At 42.4% G+C, this 21,803-nt stretch overlaps 1 protein-coding gene across 3 annotated transcripts in view; it reads right to left on the reverse strand.

Annotated features, from left to right (window-relative positions):
• LOC122791791 (galactoside alpha-(1,2)-fucosyltransferase 2-like) overlaps positions 1 to 21,803 on the reverse strand; it is a 396,978-nt gene that overhangs the window by 170,416 nt on the left and 204,759 nt on the right. For all 3 annotated transcript variants that reach the window (XM_044059731.1, XM_044059728.1, XM_044059729.1), the window contains one exon: positions 20,181 to 20,265. The gene's annotated coding sequence lies outside the window, so the exon portion shown is untranslated. The remainder of the gene's footprint in view (positions 1 to 20,180; positions 20,266 to 21,803) is intronic.

Genomic DNA, 21,803 nt, shown 5'->3' on the forward strand with positions numbered 1-21,803 from the left:
ACTCCAGGGACCAGACATCCATACACACACACACACACACACACACACACACACACACACACACACACTGTGGCATTCACAAAGATATACACCTATGTCACACACATACAGCCACTTGACTTGTTTGAGATTCAAACCCCTGCCTATGTCTTGCTTTCTACACTCCACTCTGTACAGATGTCTACAACAGTGTACAGGAGAGTGAAAAACATTTGGGATGTAGTCCCCACCATACGTGACATATATGGACACACACACACCCACACATGCCAGTACTGTGAATCAAACCTGCCTATCTCATGATAGGTATTACAGAGTTACAGCACTATCGCACATGCTACGAAGCATACTGACTCTTTCATTTGCCAACTGTGCTGATATATGCACAATATATGCACAGGGGAGATGTTACTGTTACAGGTGACAAGAGGTTTGCCTTCAGTGTCACCCTCACTGCATTCTACTTTGTGTGTCCTCCCATTCAATTAACAAAACCATAGCTTAGCAGTTACACTGGTTATTTTAGGAATGGTTGTAACACACCTGTGAGCTGTCCTCAGTAATCATTCATCTGCAAAATAGCCCCACCACTTAGCAGTTATGTCCAAACATCCATCCATAACTAAAGTACAGCTCACTGTACTTTGAGCATATCATCATATACACTTAGCAATGTTGAGGCTGCATTGCAACTGCATGATGTACTAAGACAACAGTCACCTTCAAACATCAGACACTGCACACACATGGAATCTAAACACAAATCAATACATGTACACATATGCAGTCTCCAGCAGTAAGTGGACTAGCAGGTCAAGCGGATACATTCCACACCTTCTGCACACCATGTGTGAAACCTAGCTGAGCATTACACCATAATGGATGTTGTATTCATATACTGGTAGGACACACAGCCACCTTCACTGAGTAGCTAAGTGTACATTTATGCCAAGAGCACATATCAGCAAGACACACACACACAGCAATATTCCATGTCATGATCCCGCAAACTGTTAGTTGATGGTTCCACTGTGAAGCCAGGGTACAGTAATGTTCAACAGTGGGCACATCATATTTGCCACACACACCTCATGATTACTGGAAGAGTGCCAGCAAAGTGCTCTGTTTGAGCTAGGCATTACACTTGTTCAAGCATGTGCGAGATCTGTGGCTTATAAACATCTCACCCCAGCATGTCCTGGCTATTGTGGTAATAAGGTTAATGTCCAGACAGCACACAGCATGCATGGCTTGCAATTGTTGACATGGGGTATATGTAGGAGCTGTGGGTCAGACATGTCTGTACATGTCATGGACATATCACCTGTAACTACTTAGGAACATACAGAGCACAGCTGTATTTCCCTGAGTCTGTCAATACAGCCCATGTGTGTGGGTCCTACTATCCTGTTATTTGGGTATGTTTGTAGGCATTGTATTTTGTGGACATGTCTAATGGCATACATGCCACATGGATTGTTGTATGATATGATAGGTGTTGTGGGTGACCAGTAGAGAAGGAATATTACCTCTGCCAACATAGATATCAAGCCTTATGTACTGCTAGCATTCAGCAGCCATGGACCTATCTTCCATGTGCATATGGTAATGAATGTAGCCACCTGTATGTACAAAGGACAACAACAGCTATGGTATTTTCATGTATGTTGTATGAATGTGGGATGTACATATCCAGAGCAGGTACATCCCATCCAGGTCATATCCAACCATGAGGGTGCTGTTTACTGGTGTATAGCAACAGTCAACTGTGTTACTGCTGACAACATCCGAGGGACCCTGGTATATGTACAACTGACCTGGTTACAAACAGTGGTATTATTGCATCGCATAACACATTATGCAACTGTGTCAGTACATGGGTACTTTGCACAGTTGATGTAGGGCTAGGTACAGTCCACCAGTCAAAGGTTATTTGGTGTTGTACCATAATTTTTCATACCACATTTATGGATGTGTGTTGGTAGTCTGAGGACATGGTGGTGGATGTATATAAGGATACAACCTAGCATGCAGCATTTGCCGCTGTTACCTGTACCTGACTCATCTGTGATGAACTATGTTGAAGTAGTGGTCTTTAGTTGTGAGTAGCCTTTATGAATATGTGGACATCTCCACCTGGAGTGGTCCATACCAGTGTTATGTCCCACGTGTCTGGATCTGAGTTATATAGTGGTAGCACTATTGTGCACTACAGAGACTTCAACTAGGTGTTCCTCGCTGCACAGATGTCAGTATTTCCCATTGTAGGTTCTACATTGAGCAAATGGATTACGAAAGCCACATATCTGGCACTGGTTAGCATAAGGATCCAATGCAATTGGCTTCTAGGTGTCAAGGTGTTACTTCTGTGTTTAGGACATTTGCCTTTGAATGGCACTATATGGGTAAATGCGACCTAGGTATTATCCACACTCCCTTGAATCATAAATGCATGTGATCTATGATAAAGGCTTGTCTTCTTTCAGTCATGTCATCCCGGTATAACATACACTGGACAACCTCATAATTACAGCAGGACATTGGCTCATTGTTTTGGTCAAGCAGTTGCCACTCGTACTATGACATCACTGTGAGTGGCAGTATTATGCTTGGTATCAAATGCTACATCTAAGGTGACGGACAACAGCAGACATTGTGTAGATGACCAATGTCAGATAAACTTAGTGGAGCGGTCCTGCTAATAATGACAACTACTAACACAGCCAGGTGAGGTTATCTTGACACCTGCACCTCAGTACCATTAGACAATGGGGATCACATATTATGCTTGCACATGCCACTGTTCCAAGTATAATGCCACTGTCCACAATCTGATATCAATGTATGCCTTTCAGGGCAGCAATGTGTGTGACTCATGCTGTACTTTCAATCCACCTGTGTGTCTCAGTTAAACAATTGTCTGTCACTTCCACACATGCATAATTGTGTATACTTCACATATATATGGCAGTACTTCATGTACATGTATGCATATGTATCACACAGCACATAAGCAGATATATAATTTATGGGCCACATACAGGTATCTGTTAGTAAACCTGTATGATGTGCATATATACTGACAGTTAAGACGTACATAGCTTCAAACCTGTGTGTTTACAATAGGAGTCCTTGTAACACTGGAAGGTGTGTAAAAGAGCAGAAAATACCACAAATAACATTCAACGAACCACTCCTTGAGCCAATAACCTACAACCATGAGTTAAAAAACACCTTTATTCGATCCACATGAAATTGTTAACTGTGCAAAATTTAATCCTCAAAAGCAGATCAATAATCCACTGTGTAGGAATAATCCACAAAACAGGTCAAGCGCTTTCGTCGATAGACTTCATCAGAACAGTTAAAAATGGATACTGATACCATTTATATATATACCTCAGGTAAATCATTTATCAAGTCTGCAAGCTTCTCTGGATCAGGCTTTGCTGATGTTTGGCAAAGAACACTGAACGGTAAAATGTCAACTAAAGCACGTACAACAGACGTTTAACAGAAGACAGATTATCCTTGCTTCGTAAGTAGATCTTGATGGTATGGGTAATAAACTGAAGGAGCTGAGTGATGTGGAACTTCAAGACATGCTTGGCGATCCAGAGAAGCTTGCAGACTTGATAAATGATTTACCTGAGGTATATATATAAATGGTATCAGTATCCATTTTTAACTGTTCTGATGAAGTCTATCGATGAAAGTGCTTGACCTGTTTTGTGGATTATTCCTACACAGTGGATTATTGATCTGCTTTTGAGGATTAAATTTTGCACAGTTAACAATTTCATGTGGATCGAATAAAGGTGTTTTTTAACTCGTGGTTGTAGGTTATTGGCTCAAGGAGTGGTTTGTTGAACGTTACAATAGGAGTCCATTACAATGTGTTCTGTAAATCTAAGTGTATGAGCATGCCCACTGTGGCCTTCTGTGGCTAGAATCAGAGTGCATCCCAAACAGCCCTGTGCTATGAAGTGTATGAGTGTACCCACTGCCACCTTGTGTAATTTGAGTCAGTGCATCAAAGCAAGCCCTTTGTTTCTAAGTGTATGAGCATGCCCAGTATAACCTTGTGTATTTGGAGTCAGACTGCATCCCAAATGGTCCTGTGTTACTAAGTGTATGAGCATGCCCACTGTCACCTTGTGTAACTGGAGACAATGCATCCAAACAAGTCCTGCAATTCTATGTGTATGAGCATGACCACTGTAACCCTGTATAGTAATAGTAGTTGTCCATTCCACAGATGGGCATACTCCAGTTCAGGGCTTGTGTGCTACAACTATACCTCTCAGGCCTACCTATGTCTTACCTGCAGATGATGTGTCTTGTTTGTGCATAAAGGTTGTAATGGACTCCTACTTTAAACACACTAGTTTACAGCTATGTACACCTTAACTGTCAGTATCCCTGTTGATGTCCTCAATCTTAGAAGGGCATTCTGACTGCCTTGAAATGTGTAATCTCTGTGGTATGTCTTGTACCTGCATAGTACTATAATAGCGATCTGTAGCTAGGCAGGAGTTCTGATCCCACCACTGGCAAGTGTGTGTGTGTGTGTGTGTGTGTGTGTGTGTGTGTGTGTGTGTGTGTGTGTGTGTGTGTGTGTGTGTGTGTGTGTGTGTGTGTGTGTGTGTGTGTGTCTGCATCCTGTCATGCTGTCATGACAGCGGGTTTTACTGTTTTCCAAAGAGAAACCACCTTTTGCACTGACCTTTATCCTTGTCATCTGCTAAACCACCCTTCCCCCCACTGCAAGTAATCAGTCATGTGATGCCACCCAGCTCAGAAGGAGAATCAGATTAAGTGTAATTGTATGGGTTCTGTGGCACATACCCCAACTGCATACCACTCTACTAGTTGCCTTTACATAGGCAAGACCTGCAAGCACAATGCTGGCAAGTGTGTGTGTGTGTGTGTGTGTGTGTGTGTGTGTGTGTGTGTGTGTGTGTGTGTGTGTGTGTGTGTGTGTGTGTTTGAGACTACCCTATAGCCAGGCATACACATGTGTTATATCTTTTAACATGCTGCACACCATTGTAGTAATCTTTGGTGAATGGAATCTACAAATTACTACATAGTTAGGAATAGAAAAGAATAGACAGCCAAGAATGACTAATGTTGGGTATGTTATTTTCCTGTGCTACTGCTGAGCAGTGACAGAGAAGTGGCCCCCAGGGTGCATTTCCATACCCATCATTCCCCTACCCAAACTCCACAATCCCCGGGGTATATTTCCTTAGCAATCATTCCCAACCCCAGACTCCACATACACAACAGCCATCCCTTCTCTGGTGATCTGATTAAGAGTTAAATGTTATAATACAAGGGTTGCCTCTGTTTTGTGTACACATCAATTCCTTTGGAACCCTTCTGTGTCACAAAGGGTGTTCAGACATGTTTATGTATATGGCTATAGCTGTGTCTGTGTATATGCATATATATATATATATATATATATATATATGTGTGTGTGTGTGTGTGTGTGTGTATACACATTCCATAAGTGCATATATGTATTTAGTATTTATTTATAACAGTTGTACATATGTAGACTTGTCTATGTTGTTTCACAGAGTACAGTGCATTCAAGGGTACTGTACATATGTACACAAAGTGACTGTCCTATTTGTTTACAGTACTGTGGAATACCTGTAGAAAAATGTGTATTCTAAAAACCATGGAACGTGTGTACTACCCAGATGGCTTAGTAGTATGTCCAGTGACTATGGTGTGCATGGTCCAGGCTTCAAGACCTGCAAGGGCTGTTGCTAATGTCATTTAGAACTGAATAAGGCAGTTGTAAGCAAGTATAAATGTGTTTTTGCAATGTTAAGCAGCGGGTACACAGGGTTAAAAGACATGTAAAACTTGCAGTACACTTGAAATGCCCTTCTTTGCTAATTCTGATGATGCCATTCATTGTGACATACACCTTCGGGGAAGAAGTACTTCAGTAATGTCTGTGGCATGTACTATAACTGCATACTGCTGTAGTGTAAGCAACTAGTTAGATAGGGGTTCAAATACCAGATATGACAGGTGTGCGAGCGTGTGTGTGACTTGTATCCTCTGTAGTGGTGGTTGTAAGTGTGTGACGCCTGTGGGTAATGTGGAGGGGGTTTTGCATATATTTTATGTTGGCCTTACTCTATATCACAATGTCAACCATACAGGGATAACAGATGTACATTAGCCATGAGGCTGGGGTGCAAAGCCATACCCATGTGACATCAAGGTCAGCCAATCACAGTTAGCAACCCCACTATTACCCAAAGAACATACTCAACCCATGTGTCATACACACACATGCCTAGGCAACAGCCAATATGTGGGTAGTACACTGCATATTGGCCACTGATAGTAACTATGCAGTGATAGCAGTGGGCTACAGAGGGCATGTCACCCTGGTCATCTATCCAATATGCATGTACATGCACACAGTGCACCTCCAACATGTTCCCCAATGGACACCTGCACCACCTATGGTGCCTTCACATGTGACTCACAATGGACATACCATGCCTGACAACATGCTTACAACTGCTTTACAGTGCCTTAATCACTCTGTATCCATCAGCCCTTGTTCTGCCTAGCAACAAAATAAATAACATCTGCTAGGCTTGAACCCAGTACCATGCACACCATATCCAAAGTGATTTACCTCTAAGCCACCTATGATATGCATAACACTGCTGTATTCACAAACATATCATCAAGCCCAGTCATTCAACAGTACAGAGCATGTATTCTAATATGCAGATGTATGTGTGTGTGAAAATATATTCATGTCTACACAGGTACAAATGTATGCATATATCTATCTATATATATATATATATATATATTTATATATATATATATATATATATATATATATATATATATATATTTGTATATATATATATATATATATATATATATATATATATATATATATATATATATATATATATATATATATATATATATATATAAAGAGAGAGAGTGAGAGCGGGAGAGATATATAGATAGATATAGATATATATATATATATATATATATATAGCTATGTATATCCACATATGTGTATGCAGATATTTATATCTATATAGGTATATACGGACATACATCTGTAGATAAGGTGGGAACATAGCAGAAACATATATGTCCACATGTACCATGAATGGGGTTGACAGGCACAGACAACATACGTCATGCACGAATAGGTATTCCCCCACAGCAAAACATGTCTGACCTGCAATACACTACCAACTGTTGCAGATCCCATAACCAGGACCTTACACAACAAGGCCACAAGATGTTAACAGTACCCCATCCCACCTGTATGATGTCAGGCTGGTATCAGTAACATATCAAACAGTACAGTCAAGCTTATAATGACTCCCATTTTGCAGTCATCTGTTACTTTTGTTAGCCAGAGTCCCGTATTGTTGGCCTGTACTACAGAGATGTAGAATTCAAACAACAGTGGTCCCAGGACTGAACCCAGAGGTACTCCACCTGTCTCTTGTCTGGGGATGGATTTGGAGACAGTTACACCTACAGTTTGGGTTCTGTCAGTAAGCCATGTGTCAAACCATCGAGTGACATAGGGATGTATTGATGGATTAGTGTGTTAATCTATGTTTCTAGACTGGAGTATGGTATTGAAGGGCTTGGCAAGGTCCACATAGGCGTTGTGGACTGCCTTACCTCTTCAACAGCTATGCAGACTGAGTCGAAGTAGACAATCTGTTTCAGGAGGCAAGACTGGCCCTCCATGAGCCCAATCTGTGTGGGGTCTAGTGTTTGAGGGTTGCCAATGTCTGTGTTCCAAACTTCCCTGATAATGCATTCAATGGTCATGCAGATCAGGCTCATTACACTGATGTGACAGTAGTCCCAGGGATCCAAGATGGATCTCCCCTTGTGGAGTGGGATAACTGCAGCTGTGCACCACTCAGTGGGCACCAGGCCTGATGTGAGGTTATGATTACACATGACAGTCTGGTCCCATGGATTATGTATTCTTAGCTGTGGATAGTGTGGTTTCTGCCTGTGTGGCCATGATTACTGGCCAATAGAACTCTGTTCATATTGCCATTGGCCCTTTTGGGGGTGAGAGGGGGTGACTGCGGCACTAAACCAATCTGCCTGGATATTGACACAATCCATGGGAGCAATCTATGTAATGCCATTCTGTCGTAGCTCAGAGCACATCTCAGCATTGCTTGTTAGATTCAGGACATAACTATAGAATGATGTGCGGTTGTCTGTGGAATCTGTGGTGATTTTAGTTACATAACCAACTTTGGAGGATTCCATGGGGGATCTCAACATATTACTGTGGCTGGTAAGGGAGTTGTTTGCATCCTTGGAGTATCCTTTTTGCTTCAACAGTGTCTACCTTCTGTTGTATACTCTGTCAATGGCAGGAGACCACCAGACTGGCTTGTTTATTTGGGAGGTGAGCATTGTGGTTTCATGTGTGATGTCAGGAATCATGCACAAGTGGATGTGCTCATACAGTACCTTAGTACAGGATTCATCTGTAGAACTGTCAGCTCCTGTCTCCATGGATATCACAAACATTGTCACTTCTGCCTTGTGTAGCATAAAGCCGGCTTTGGGTAGGTCATTTATGGACAACTGTATATACATTCCTTTCACATGTTCAATTTGATTAGCCTATACTGGGATTACTGTGTTGAACCCTCAGTCTCATGTATTGTTGTGATGGCTTAGTGGTTAGTTACTGTGACTATAATGTACAGTGTTCTGGGTTCAAGACCTGCAAAGGTGGGGTATTTTTGTCCGGCCAGGACAGCTATTAATGCATATAGACTAATTGTGGAAATTAGGTTAGTCACACTTAATACAATTCAAATGCCCTACATTGGCAATCCTGCTGATGTCAATCACTGGGGAGTACACCTTTGGGGAAAAGAGTACTCCAGCAATCTCTGTGGTGCATGCTATAACAGTGTAGTGTGATACAGAACTCTGGTATGGGTTCTAGTCTCACACATGGGAGTTGGGGATTCTTTGGTGTCTGTTCCTATGCCTGTGTAAAGAGTGCTGCATGTTTGGCTAGTCACACTCACTACAATTTATTGGCCCTACTTTGGCAATCCTGCTGATGTCACCCACCTAGAAATACACCTCTGGGACTGCTGTAACCTTGTAATCTCTATAGCGCATCCTGTAACTGTATAATGCTGTAGTGTGATAAACTAGTTTGATAGGTGTTCTAATCCCAGACTTGGCAACTGTGTATGTGTCTGTCTGACTGAGAAGTGAGCAGTACTTTTTAAAGTACTCACACTCCTTACAATTCATATACTCAACTTTGGCAAGACTGCTGATGTCACCCATCTAGAAATACACCTCTGGGAATGCTGTAACCCAGTAATTTCTGTAGTGTGTCGGGTAACTACGTACTGCTGGACTGTGATTTAGAGCTGTGGAAGGGTTCCATTCACAACCATGGCAGTTATGTATGTTTTGTGTGTGTTTCAATGTCTGCGTAGGGAGCAATGCATTATAGCCTACTCACTCGCAGGACATTTACAATGCCCTACTTTGGTAATCCTGCTGATGTCATTCCTTGTCAAGTACACCTTTGGGGAACCCGTTACCTAGTAATCCCCATGGTGCATCTTATAACATCTCCATGCAGTAGTGCGATGTAGATCTTGGTCATTGGTTCTATACCCACACATGTCAGTTGTGGATGTTACATGTGTGTCTCACTGTCTGTTTTGTGAGCAATAAATTTTAGGCTACTCACTTGCAGGAAATTTGAAGTGCCCTACTTTGGTAAACCTACTGATGTCATTCCTTGTGAAATACACCTTTGGGGATGGGGTAGCCCAGTAATCTCCACAGTGCATGCTATAACTGTGTAATGCTGTAGTGTGATAAACTAGTTAGGTAGGAGTTCTATGCCAAGACATGGCGGGTGTGTTTGTCAGTCATATCCTGTGAGGAGGTGGCTGTCAGTGTCTAACCACTGGACATGTTGAGGAGCGGGTTTTGTAGTTTTCCTATATGGTGGCCATATGATATGTCACAATGTCCACCTCACGAGGATTACGAATTTCAATCAGCCAAGAGACTGGGTTGGCAAGCCATATCCCTACATCTGGCAACAGGCCTGGTGAACAAAGTAAGCAACCCTACTATTACCCAGAATACGGTCTGAACCCATGTGTGATACACAAACACACTTGCCTAGAAAAATCTCTCTATATTGCTAGTACCCTGCACATTGTTGACAAATAGTAAGCATGGTGTGATTGCAGTGGGCTGTAGAGGGCATGGCACCCTGTCCACCAGTACAATAGGCACATAATTGCAGACAATGCGCCTTCACTATGTTCCCCACTAGATGCCTGCAACATATCTGGTGCCATCAAATGTGATCCATAAAGGACATACAATGCCTTACACACATGCCATGTATGCACAGATGCCACTGGCACCAGGAATACCTGTACCATGCTATCGATGCAGGTGTAGGGTCAACCTGCTGTCTGTTAGCAGGTCCTGCTACACCACACCAGGATTGGCACATCTGATGATAACAGTCTGTGTACATGACATGTGCCAGGCAAACCAGGTACACTTAAACATGTCACTGTACATTAATGCGGGACATGCAAATCCCAGGCAATGTCCATGTCAAGGACTATCAAACACAGATATGGCATGCATTGCTAAGCAATGGCCAAACACAATAGTAACCAGGATGACAGGACGGTTAATACAATACCCATCTGTGTGGGACATTGCAGACACTACACCCTGAACCACACTGCAGACCATAGTCAGGTGGCCTGATGCCAAGGATTACCTCTCACCCTGCCTTGTAGAGCCATCTTGCACAGCCAACCACTACACACCCATGAAGCAATGCACACATGCATGTCAGTACTGGCACCTTGTGTCTACATGTGGGGTATGATGTTTCCAACCACAGTCACACCCAGTATAACTCACATTGACATACTGACTGATGTCAGACATGTTCAAATGCCCTAGCCCACAGAACCTCAAGATAACCCCTGTGGTGTATGTAATACCTGTGCATTACTGTAGTGTGGCAGACTAAGTAGTTAGGAAGTGTATTTGTGAACCTGATAAAGTGTGCCAATGTGTCTGAGTCCCTTAGAGAGTGTGGCTGTGTTGACAATGACATCTGTTCATGTGGACAGCCATGTGTGCTACACCTAATGTATGTCTACTATATCTCTGTTGCAGATGTCGCTCACCAGCACACATGTATGTTCTTACAGCACACCCACATGTCATCTATGTGGCACATGAAGTAACTGCATGCACTTGTAATAGTAATGGCTAGTCAGTCAGGAGTTTGAACCCCCTGTACTAGTAGGTGTGTGACAAAAGATGCTTAAGTTTTAGTCTCCCAGCCCTTCTCTGATGCACTATTCCTCTGTCTGTTCCTCCCACACACTCTCTGGTGGATGTGGAGATGTCCACCTGCTCAACAGCAGCTTGTGTTTTGTAATTGATGGTCATGATCAGGTGATGGCATCTGCATCTATTGCAGTCCTCCTCTAGCTGATTGCATGTGGAACAGCTGTGGTGACATTCCCATAGCCAATTGCTTGGAAACACAGTACAACATCTAGGAACATCATGTTGGTGTTTGCCATGACAGTCGCTGTGAGTGGAACCTGGATCTGGTGTTTGGTAAACAGCATCACAGATGAAATATGGATATTCCTCAAATAACATACACTGTGGAAAACAGCCTAAAGACAGGAGGGTGATGTGCCAGACATGACTACAGCATGTAAGTGTAGCTATGCTTCATTCAGACTACTGCCAGTTTAACAGGTTGTGCCTGATAATGGCTAGTCTGCATGTTTTAATAACTGACAACACAGTGCTCTGTTTGTGAGGAAACCCCCATCTGTAGGGTCATCTGTGGACTGGTCAGTGTGTGGAACCATTTGTTTCTTGTGTTACTCACAAAACACACATCTGTGAACTGCAGAAGCATAGTGTGAGGATTGCAGTCAGTACAAGGTGGCAGTGATGAGAGTTACTGATATCGCATCCCTGATTGGACATACATCACATGAAACAGTGGTATGACAGTCACTGTCTGAGGTTATCACAGTGACATGCCAATAATGGGTCACTGTTCATAGCTGCAGCTACAAGTCATCTACGCTTTGAACAGATGTCATGCAGTATACATGCATGTGTTCTGCTCACTCTGCAAATGTATAACATCTGTTGTCTTGGGTTAATGGTAATATCTATGCATGCTGTTATAAGTAATCCTGAATGCTGTTGAGTATTACTAAGCTTTATCTGTGTTAAAACTCCTACACCATAGGCTGTATGAGATTGCAGGTCCCAGCGGAACCACCTGTCCCCTTCAGCTGGCCATGGCATCGGGTACCAACACATCTGGGGCCCAGCCTTGGACCTCCACCTCTGTTGGCTTAGCATCACCTTTGGGTGGAACCACCACTGAGTATGGGGCTTGCCATCCCTGGGAGCAGGTCCAGACAGGATCTTGTCAGCCATCATATTGTCCAAGCCGTGGTGTGTAGGGAGCTCAATAAGGGGTTTTGAGGCCAGCTACACCAGCTTGAGGGCAAAGTGGCACAATTAGAGGGTAAGCCTGCCCCTCCTAGACATCCCCAGCACAGCCACCTTTGGGGCTGTAAAGGTGCAGTGGTGGCTGCCCATCGGTGGGGACCTCCGTCCCACTGTTTCCATTTGGGGGCTCATGGCCTTGTGACTGCCAAACACCCCTCCCTGTCCAAAGTGCCCCCCCCACATGTGTTATATACCACCCCTGTATGCTGTCTTGTCTGTCTTGTCTGTCATCCTACCCAGCCTATCCCCCACAAGCATACCTACTCTCCTTCCCCAACATCCCACTCTCACCTTACAAAAATGGAAACAAAAGGCCAATCTGTTCCCAGAATGACTTTTGCTCCAGACATAGCTGTCCATTTCACACATGTGTCCACTGGACACATGTAACCTTTTTAATTGGCATCACAAATTACTACTGTTGTCCTCACCCCTCTCTCAGGCACATGATCCTAGTATTCACATGACTCCTAAAGGTTCTAGGTACACGTGATGCAGACGACCCAGTGTACACACAACACTATCGGTCCCTCTGTGGTTACCCCATTTAACTTTTTATTGATGATGATGTTGCACACAGCTCCTTGCAAGAGTACTGTTCTCACATTATGATTGGACAGGAACTGTTTTGTTAATGTAAATAAAATGCTCAAAGTAATGTATTTGGGCAATGTACAAATGTTTGCGTCTATTAATGACACATGTCTGTCTGAGGAAGTCTTGATATTACATAGGACAACACCACTACATAATACAGGAGTTGCTGGTGTTTTCCTTTTCATTCTTTTTTAATGCTTTGTTGTCATGTGGTTTGTTCTTGATATATCTATATATATGTATATCTATGTATGTAGATATATCTGGACATAAACACACGCACACATACATCTACATAATGAAATACATTTCCTATACTGTTGAATGACTGTGCTGGATGATATGTTTGTGATAACATCAGATGTCTGTATATCTACCATGCCTTAGTGGTAAATCACATTGGCTGTGATGTGCAGGGTTCTGGTTTTGAGCCTTGCCGAGGCTGCTTATTTTGTTGCTGGGCAGAACAAGGGCTGTTGGATACGGAGTGATTAAGGCACTTTTAAGCAGTTGTGAGCAGGTGTGCACAGGTTTGCGTGATGGTAAGCAGTGGTTACATTTGGTTACAGTTCCTTACACTCAGTTACCTTCTTGATTGCTTAACCTGTGTAAGGAGTGTTTACCTCTGCGCAAACAGGGGGAAACCCGCTCACTGCTGCTTAAAAGTGCTTACTCCCACTTACCCCCGCTCTAATTTTTTTAAAAGAAAAGAAAAAAGGGGTGATAAGTGGTGAAAAAGGGGCACAAAGAGGGAAAGACAGTAGGCAAGGTAGCTAGGGATGTGCAGGAAGGGTATAGGGAAGGTCCATAGCTGTCCATTTCTTCTACAGCAATGGCTGTGCATATGCAATAAATTTGGCAGTACATTTGGACACTCACAACCCTGAAAGAGGGGTGAGGACAACAATAGTATGTTGTGATGCCAATTAGAAACATTTACATGTGTCCAGTGTACACGTGCACAAAATGGACAGCAATGTATGGGGGCATGCTTTTTTTGTGGGAACAGATTGCCCTTTTTTTATTTTATTTTTAGGTAAGAGTGGGATGTTGGAGAAGAAGAGTAGGTATGATCAGGGAGGATAGGTTGTGTAGGATGACAGACAAGACAAACAAGACGTGTACAGGGGCGGTATATGACACATGTGGTAGGAACACCTTGGATGGGGAGGGGTGTTTGGAAGTCGCAAGCCCATGAGCCCACAAATGGATACAGTGGGACTGAGGTCCCCACCCATGGGCTGTCACCACTGCACCTTCACAGCCCAGAAGGTGGCTGTGCTGGGGGCTGTGTAGGAAGAGCAGGCTCACCTTCTAGTTGCGCCACTCGGCCCTCAAACTGGCATAGGCAGTCTCAAATCTCCCTGTCAAGCTCCCTATGCACCACGGCCCAGACCGTACCATGGGTGACAGGTTCCTGTCCGATCCTGCTCCAGGGGGGCCTTCCCCACCCCCTGTGGTGGTTCTACCCAAAGGTGGTGCAGGGCCAACGGATGAGGCGGTCCCAGGCTGGGCACCAGATGTGCTGGTGCCTGGTGCCATGGCCAGCTGAGGTGGGACAGGTGGGTCCGTTGGGAGCGGCCTTCCCATATGAGCTATGTTGTCGCATGTTTAAGGCAGATATGGGTTAGTAATAGTCAACAGCATTCACGATTAATTATAACAGCATGCATAGGTATTCCCATTACCCAGGGCACCAGATATAAATAGTTGCAGAACAGGCGGAACACATGCATATATGGGTAAACAGCGGCCATTACAACAACATGTAGGTTTCATTGATTGCAACAGGCCACCAATATGGGAGTATTTTAACATGGCACATGCATAGAAACAGATGTGAATATTTATAAAACAATAGGACATATGTCCCAATAGAGGTTAGGAGTGTAGACATACCAAATGAGTTGTGTAAATCAGTTATTTTTGCACATATGGTAGGTGTGAAAGAGAGAGAGAGTTCAATTAACAACTAATAAATCCTTGTAGTTTTCACAACATTCATAGTCACTGCAGTGGTCTGCCCCTTACATATATTATTACACTACCCAATGGCGTTATATTGTACAATGGTATGTTTGTAGATTAGTATGTACGGGACCTGTGTCTTACGTACAGACTTGACAAGGTGCAGGTGTTAATGCAACATGTTTTGAGACTGCTCTCATACACTTTGGGTGAGATGCTGGAATGACAGGTATGTTTGCATGTACATTCTCTGACTATGTACAAGTCTGACTATCAGTTATATGTCATTAACAGCTGCCTACATTTCTTGGATCATCACACTAATTTGTCAGGGGAACAGGGCAAAAGGCAGGTGATGGTTGCCATTTATCAGGACATACGGGGCATATTGGAGCAGTTGAGGGGCATGAATATGCATACCACTCTCTATTTGAGCATTCTAGCAAAATCTGCACAGTTGTTAAGTGTAAATATGCATACAGCTTTCTCTCTGTACATTCTAACAAACTGTGTATAGTTGTGTGGAATGATTATGCATACAACTTACTAGTGCTCTTGGGATCCAAAACCCTGCTGTGTGTGACAAAAGCATTACAGTTAAGATCACTGTACACTATGCTATCAGGCAATTGTTGTGAGGCTTTGCAATGTATTTTGTCTAATATGACTGACCTGTTTGCACATCCAACATTGTTATACAGCACTTCATACACATTTTATCTGCATACCACAGTGTCGGTAACACTGCTTACTACAACAGTACTATTTAATAACTGCAACAGTACAACAACATATGACTGCAGAATAAACCAAAGCAATGCAGGGATTACACCTTTATTCGCAGAATATTACACAATTCTGTATACTGGTACAGCACTTTCCGAGGCTCTTACATTTATCTGTTATGACAGTGCATGCAGGCTATTTACTGACCTGCCTCGCGGTGCATCCTTTGCAGCCTAGCATCATAGGCTTGCTGGTTTGCAGCACGCTCATCTGCAGCTGTCAGAGAAGTACAGTGATATTTAGCCATACCTTTCCATAGTGTACACAAGCTAGGCAATTATTAACTATGTAGTGGAAGGAGTACTCAGTTCTGGGGCATTCTGCATCTGCCTTGCTTCCTGGATCCACTGTTCCAGGACCTCCCCCCTCCACCGCTTCAGGTCTGCATGGTGGTGCCTGACCTGCTCACCAGTTCGGGGGATACCTGTGGCACTAGTGAGGTCACGGGCGAAACTGTCCCAGGCCTCCTTTTTGTACTGCGAGCCCTGGTACTGGCCCTGCAGTAGTCTCCTGTCATGGTGCTTTACCAGGAGCCATACCATGGATTTGGACTCCTGGATGCCCCAACGCTGCACTCTAAAGCGAGTGCCTCCTCCCACTCCAGCCATTCTGCCTGCAGGGGGATGCTACAACCAGTTTTGAGCTGTATTCCCGCCTCTTCGGTTTAAGTAGGGCCAAATTCCCGCACTTTCCCGTAACTGGCCGGTTTCGAAAAAGCTAAACTATGGTCACACCTGCTTACTTCAGGTTGGCACTGCTTAAAGAGGTGTACCTGTAGGCATATTGTATTGGCTTCCCTACACATTGCTTACAATTACTTAGTTGGGCTGTGCTGCGGTTAGCATTGCTTATTGGTTATCTAGCATTATATTTGCCTTTTGTCAACGAAGTCTTATTCATTACAGGTTATATATGTGTCTGGTATCCTTGATTCATGTGCACATACACTGTATGGGGTCCTGGGGACTTCAAAACTTTATTACAGTGACGCTTCAACTCTATGTTTACTGCAGTACTCCAATTCACATATTTATGGTCTGTGGTGGGTTATAGAACATTACACTGTGCATAGATTCAGTTCACATGTTTGATTTGATTTCCCCATGGTGAGGATTAGTTTGCTGATACCTCCTGTATATGTATTGCTATCATGGTGTAGTGGTTAGTTACTGTGACTGTGATGTACAGTGTCCTGAGTTCTAGCCTTGCAGAGACTGTTTATTTTGTTGCTGTGTAGAATACGAGCCGTTGGGTACAGGGTGATTAAGGCACTTTAAAGCAGTTGTGAGCAGATGTGCACAGGTTTACATGGAGCTAAGCAATGCTAAACTCCGGTTACAGTTTCTTACACTCAGTTAGTTCCTACTTTGCTTAATCTGTGTAGGCAATGCATACCGCCACGCAAACACATGTAAACATGCTTACTGGTGCTTATACATGCTTACTTCTGCTTATTTATGCTTAAACCTGCTTACTAGTGCTTTATTCATTATGACACTGACACTTCACTCCAGTTCACTTTTAATTGTTATTATGCAGGTTATACAGCAGACAGATGTCAAAATATGTTCATATACAGATTACCAATGGAAAATGGTATGTGCTGCAGTGGGATTCAAACCGGAAATGTCTGTTCGTTAAGCGGATGCTCTAACCACTACACTATTGCTGTGCTGCTTCGTTTGCATATATACCCATATACCCATGGATCCTAGTTCCCCATATACTTACCCCAACACTTCACTGACACAGCAGTCAACCATTCTCCAGTTGGATACACGGTGTATCCACACCACTACACATTGGCCACTCCCTACTCCTGTAGACCCATCCCATGGGTTGACTCACTCCACGTATCCTCAGACATCCCTACCTTTTAGTCCACAAACATTGGTGAGATGAGTGACCAATAGGACACTATTCACAATTTTTGGGTAGTCCCACGAGGGACTACCCTGTAATTGTTTGTGAAGTAGACTTAGCAGATCGACAGTGTTACTCCCACTGGTAGTATCCTGCCTGTGGTTTGAGTAGCAGTGATTTGCTCACCCCTGCCCAGCTGGATATGACATAAGACGACAGCATTAAATAATACTGGGGTTGCTGTTGATTTCCTTCTCATTCTTTTTGTATGATTTATTGTTACAACATTCATTCTTCTTAGCTCTATATATATATATATATATTATATCTGTACATACACATGCACATACATCTACACAATTATATACATTTCCTATGCTGTTGCATGACTGTGCTGGATGATATGTTTGTGATAACATTAGATTTATGTATATCTGTCATGGCTTAGTTGAAAATCACAATGGTTGTGGTGTGCAGGGTCATGGGTTTGATCTTTGCAGAGGCCATTTATTTTGTTGCTGGGCAGAACAAAGGCCATTGGATACAGAGTGATTAAAGCACTTTTAAGCAGTTGTGAGCAGGTGTGTGCATGTTTGCATGACGGTAGGCTGTGCTTTCTTTCAATTACAGTTTCTTAAATTCAGTTAGCTTCTACTCTGCTTAATGTGTGTGGGCACTGCTTACACCCATGCAAATGCAATTAGATTTGCTTACTAGTACTTATATATGTTTACTACTGCTTATTTGTGCTTACACCTGCTTACCAGTGCCTTATTCATTATGACACTACCACTTTGATTAAATGACATTAGTTAAACATTTCTTGCAGTACTCCAGTTCACACTTACATGTTATTATGTAAGTTATACAGCAAAAAGATGTATAAATATGTTCATATACACATTCCACATGGAAAATGATATGTGCTATAGTGGGACCCGAACTGTAAATGCCAGTTCGTTAGGCGGATGCTCTAACCATTACACTATTGAGGTTAATACTGATTCTGCATGTTGTTTTCTATTTGGATGATTTTGATGTGTAAGCTACGCTAAGCAGAGGGCAGCGATGCGCAAACATACTGCGCTTCACTTACACTTTCAGTAATGAAGCAATACGAATGTAAAATAGGGACACGGGGAATCTAATTGTGATAGTTCTAGGGACAGGGGCTCAACATTCCATTACGTGGTTGTGTGTTTACTACTTTGATTTTATTTCAGTGTTCGTGGACACTTGTATGCTTAGCATGCATTTCAGTATCCAAAGACACTGAATTAATTGCTTACTATTAGAGGTGGGCTCTAATAGTAAGCATTGTAGATTGTGCAACTATGGGGGCATGTTTAAGCCTCCATAGATCACTTAAACATGCCCCCTGCACTCGCACACATTTCCTGTGCACGTCGAGAGTGTGACAGCACGCCCTCATAAATATTCATATGGTGCTGCTGCACCATCTGCAAGGAGGACGCTCGGTGCAAGGCTAAAACCATCCTTGCACCGAGCTTCACGAATCCCGGGGTTTGTTTTCCTTCAGTTTTGATGCTCTATTTTCTTTTAATATGGTACCTGCATTCATTCAGCAATTCAGTACATGCATGCATCAAACTCAATGTGAACACACCTTGAATGTGATCAATTATGGCAGTTAAACAGTTACCGGCAACAAAGAGTAAGTTGTTGACAAATATCCTTCTGTTTGTATCTAGTAAAATAATTACCAGCTGCAGAAAGTTAAAATCTAAGTGTATGTGAAATTAAAAAAATACAAAAGCCCTCCTTCAGGATTAAGTCATAGCCCTGTACCTACTGGCTATCAGCAATGGTTCTGGTTTTTCTGAGAACCTAAATTGGATTAAGAGGGTTACTGGAGATAGAATGAGTGAATGAAAATACAGAAGTATCCATTTCACTTTTAATCTAGAGTTTCTTTTCCTTGCTTCCCATGTAATAACATCTACTGTCTATGTATTGCCTTTAGGGTTGGGAGGGTGGCCTAATGGTTAAGGTGTTTGCCTTGCAAACACAAGGTACAGGGTTGGAGTCTCACAAGGGATAATTAGCTAGGCTTAAAATAGCTTGCAAGGGCAGTTAGCCTAGTACTAATCTATGAATCTATACACATAAAAATGACACAGTTATATATAATATGCAGTTAATTACTCAGCATCTCTTTATCTGAATCATGAAAATAAATTACTTGTTACAAAAACTATTTTCATAGTATTTTGTTTTGAAATATTAATACTGCCAGTCTTTAAAGTAGTAACTTTATTTATATATTTAGAAACTTTATAAAAAAAGATATGAATAAAAATATATGGTCTTACCTAAAATTAGCTGTGCCTTGACATTATGTCAGTGCTCGTACTGACTTCTTCCAGGCTACAATTAGGGTAGTTTTTCATCACTGACCTATTGGAAATAAAACACACATTACTTTAGATTTAAAATATCTTGGGCATATGTAGACTATCAAGAAAAAGTGTTTGTGTTGCATTAAATGCTGATAGTTTCACTCTATTTTTGTAGACCCTTCATCTCTGTTCTCTTCGTTCACCAATTTGGAACATGACATAATGGATTGTCATTAAATGGTTTGGTAAATATATGATTAACTGATGCATTTTTGCTGAACAGTGAAACTTGAAGATCGTCATGAAGTGCTATAAAAAATCCCTCATTATCTCCTTTGGCAAAGAAGTGGCCCCTACTAATTATGATATAGATAGCACCCCTCTAAGCACAAATCCTGTCATGAGATTTGGGAACACAGGTTGATAACAAACTACACTTTGCTCACCATGTATCCATAGTGGTAAGAAAAGCCTTCTACATTGCGTATCTCATAAATAAGGGCATCACATCCAAGACTAAGGATGTTTTAACTCTGGTGTACTTGACCCTTATCAGACCACCAATTGAGTACAATGTTCCCTTGTGTATGTATCTCACCAGGTACCTGCAGCAACTGGACAGAACACAATGGTTTTTAACCAAGAGACTTACATGAAAAGACTGAAATCCTTGTCACTGGACTCTGTATCACACAGGCTGCTGAGAGGTGACCTGTGCCTGGCCTACAGAGAGGTCTCTGACTCTGCCCTAATGGAAGTGCTGCTCATCTGCAAATCAAATGGGACAAGAGTCACTCACTCTAGAGATCTCAACCTAGCCTGTGACGTTAACAGAACATGCTGGAGAGACAAACATATCTCCCAGAGATTGTCACTCCTCTGGAATAAGCTCCCACTTTATGTGAAGCAGAGCTCCTCAATGATCTTTTTTAAGTGCAACCTTGACAATTGGATGGGTGACTGTAAATCCCCCCCCCCGGGGGTGGCACTTATGTCCCTCAAGGACAGGGGCAGTCTGTGCTGATCATAGAATGTCTCAGGTAACAGTGACCATCTAACTATGGTCATTTAGTGTACCCATGTTTTTTACATAGCCTAGCAACCTCCTACGAACCTATGAACCTATAATATCAGAGTAAATTATGTTTAGTTTGAGTTTGTTGCCCCCCCCCCCACACACACACACACACACACACATCATAGTTCGGGAGATTATAACCATCTGTAGAGGAAATTTCAGTTGGCTGTGAGATTTCTACAACATTTCTGGTTAATCATAATTTCAGTGGAATATTGTAAAACCATCTATAGGAGACTAATTTTGAAAATCTAGAGAGAGAGATTGTTACACTGTTTCCTATTTTGCTGCATATTGGTAAACAGGCATTAATAAAGATCATTATTAACAGAGTGTGAATATAAAAAAAAGTGTTTGGCAATTATATGTTGTTGTGAGGTATTACTGTCCATCTGATATAGAAAGGTGGTTATAAATTTCCCAGATATCCAGCATTTCAGATAATCATCCCTAGAAATAATTATCATATGTACAAAATCGAGATTTGTTTGGGAGGTAATATAATAAATATGACTTAA

Source organism: Protopterus annectens, chromosome 17.part0 (genome assembly GCF_019279795.1).
Source record: "Protopterus annectens isolate FY-2018-M chromosome 17.part0, PAN1.0, whole genome shotgun sequence".
Classification (NCBI taxonomy): Eukaryota; Metazoa; Chordata; order Ceratodontiformes; family Protopteridae; genus Protopterus; species Protopterus annectens.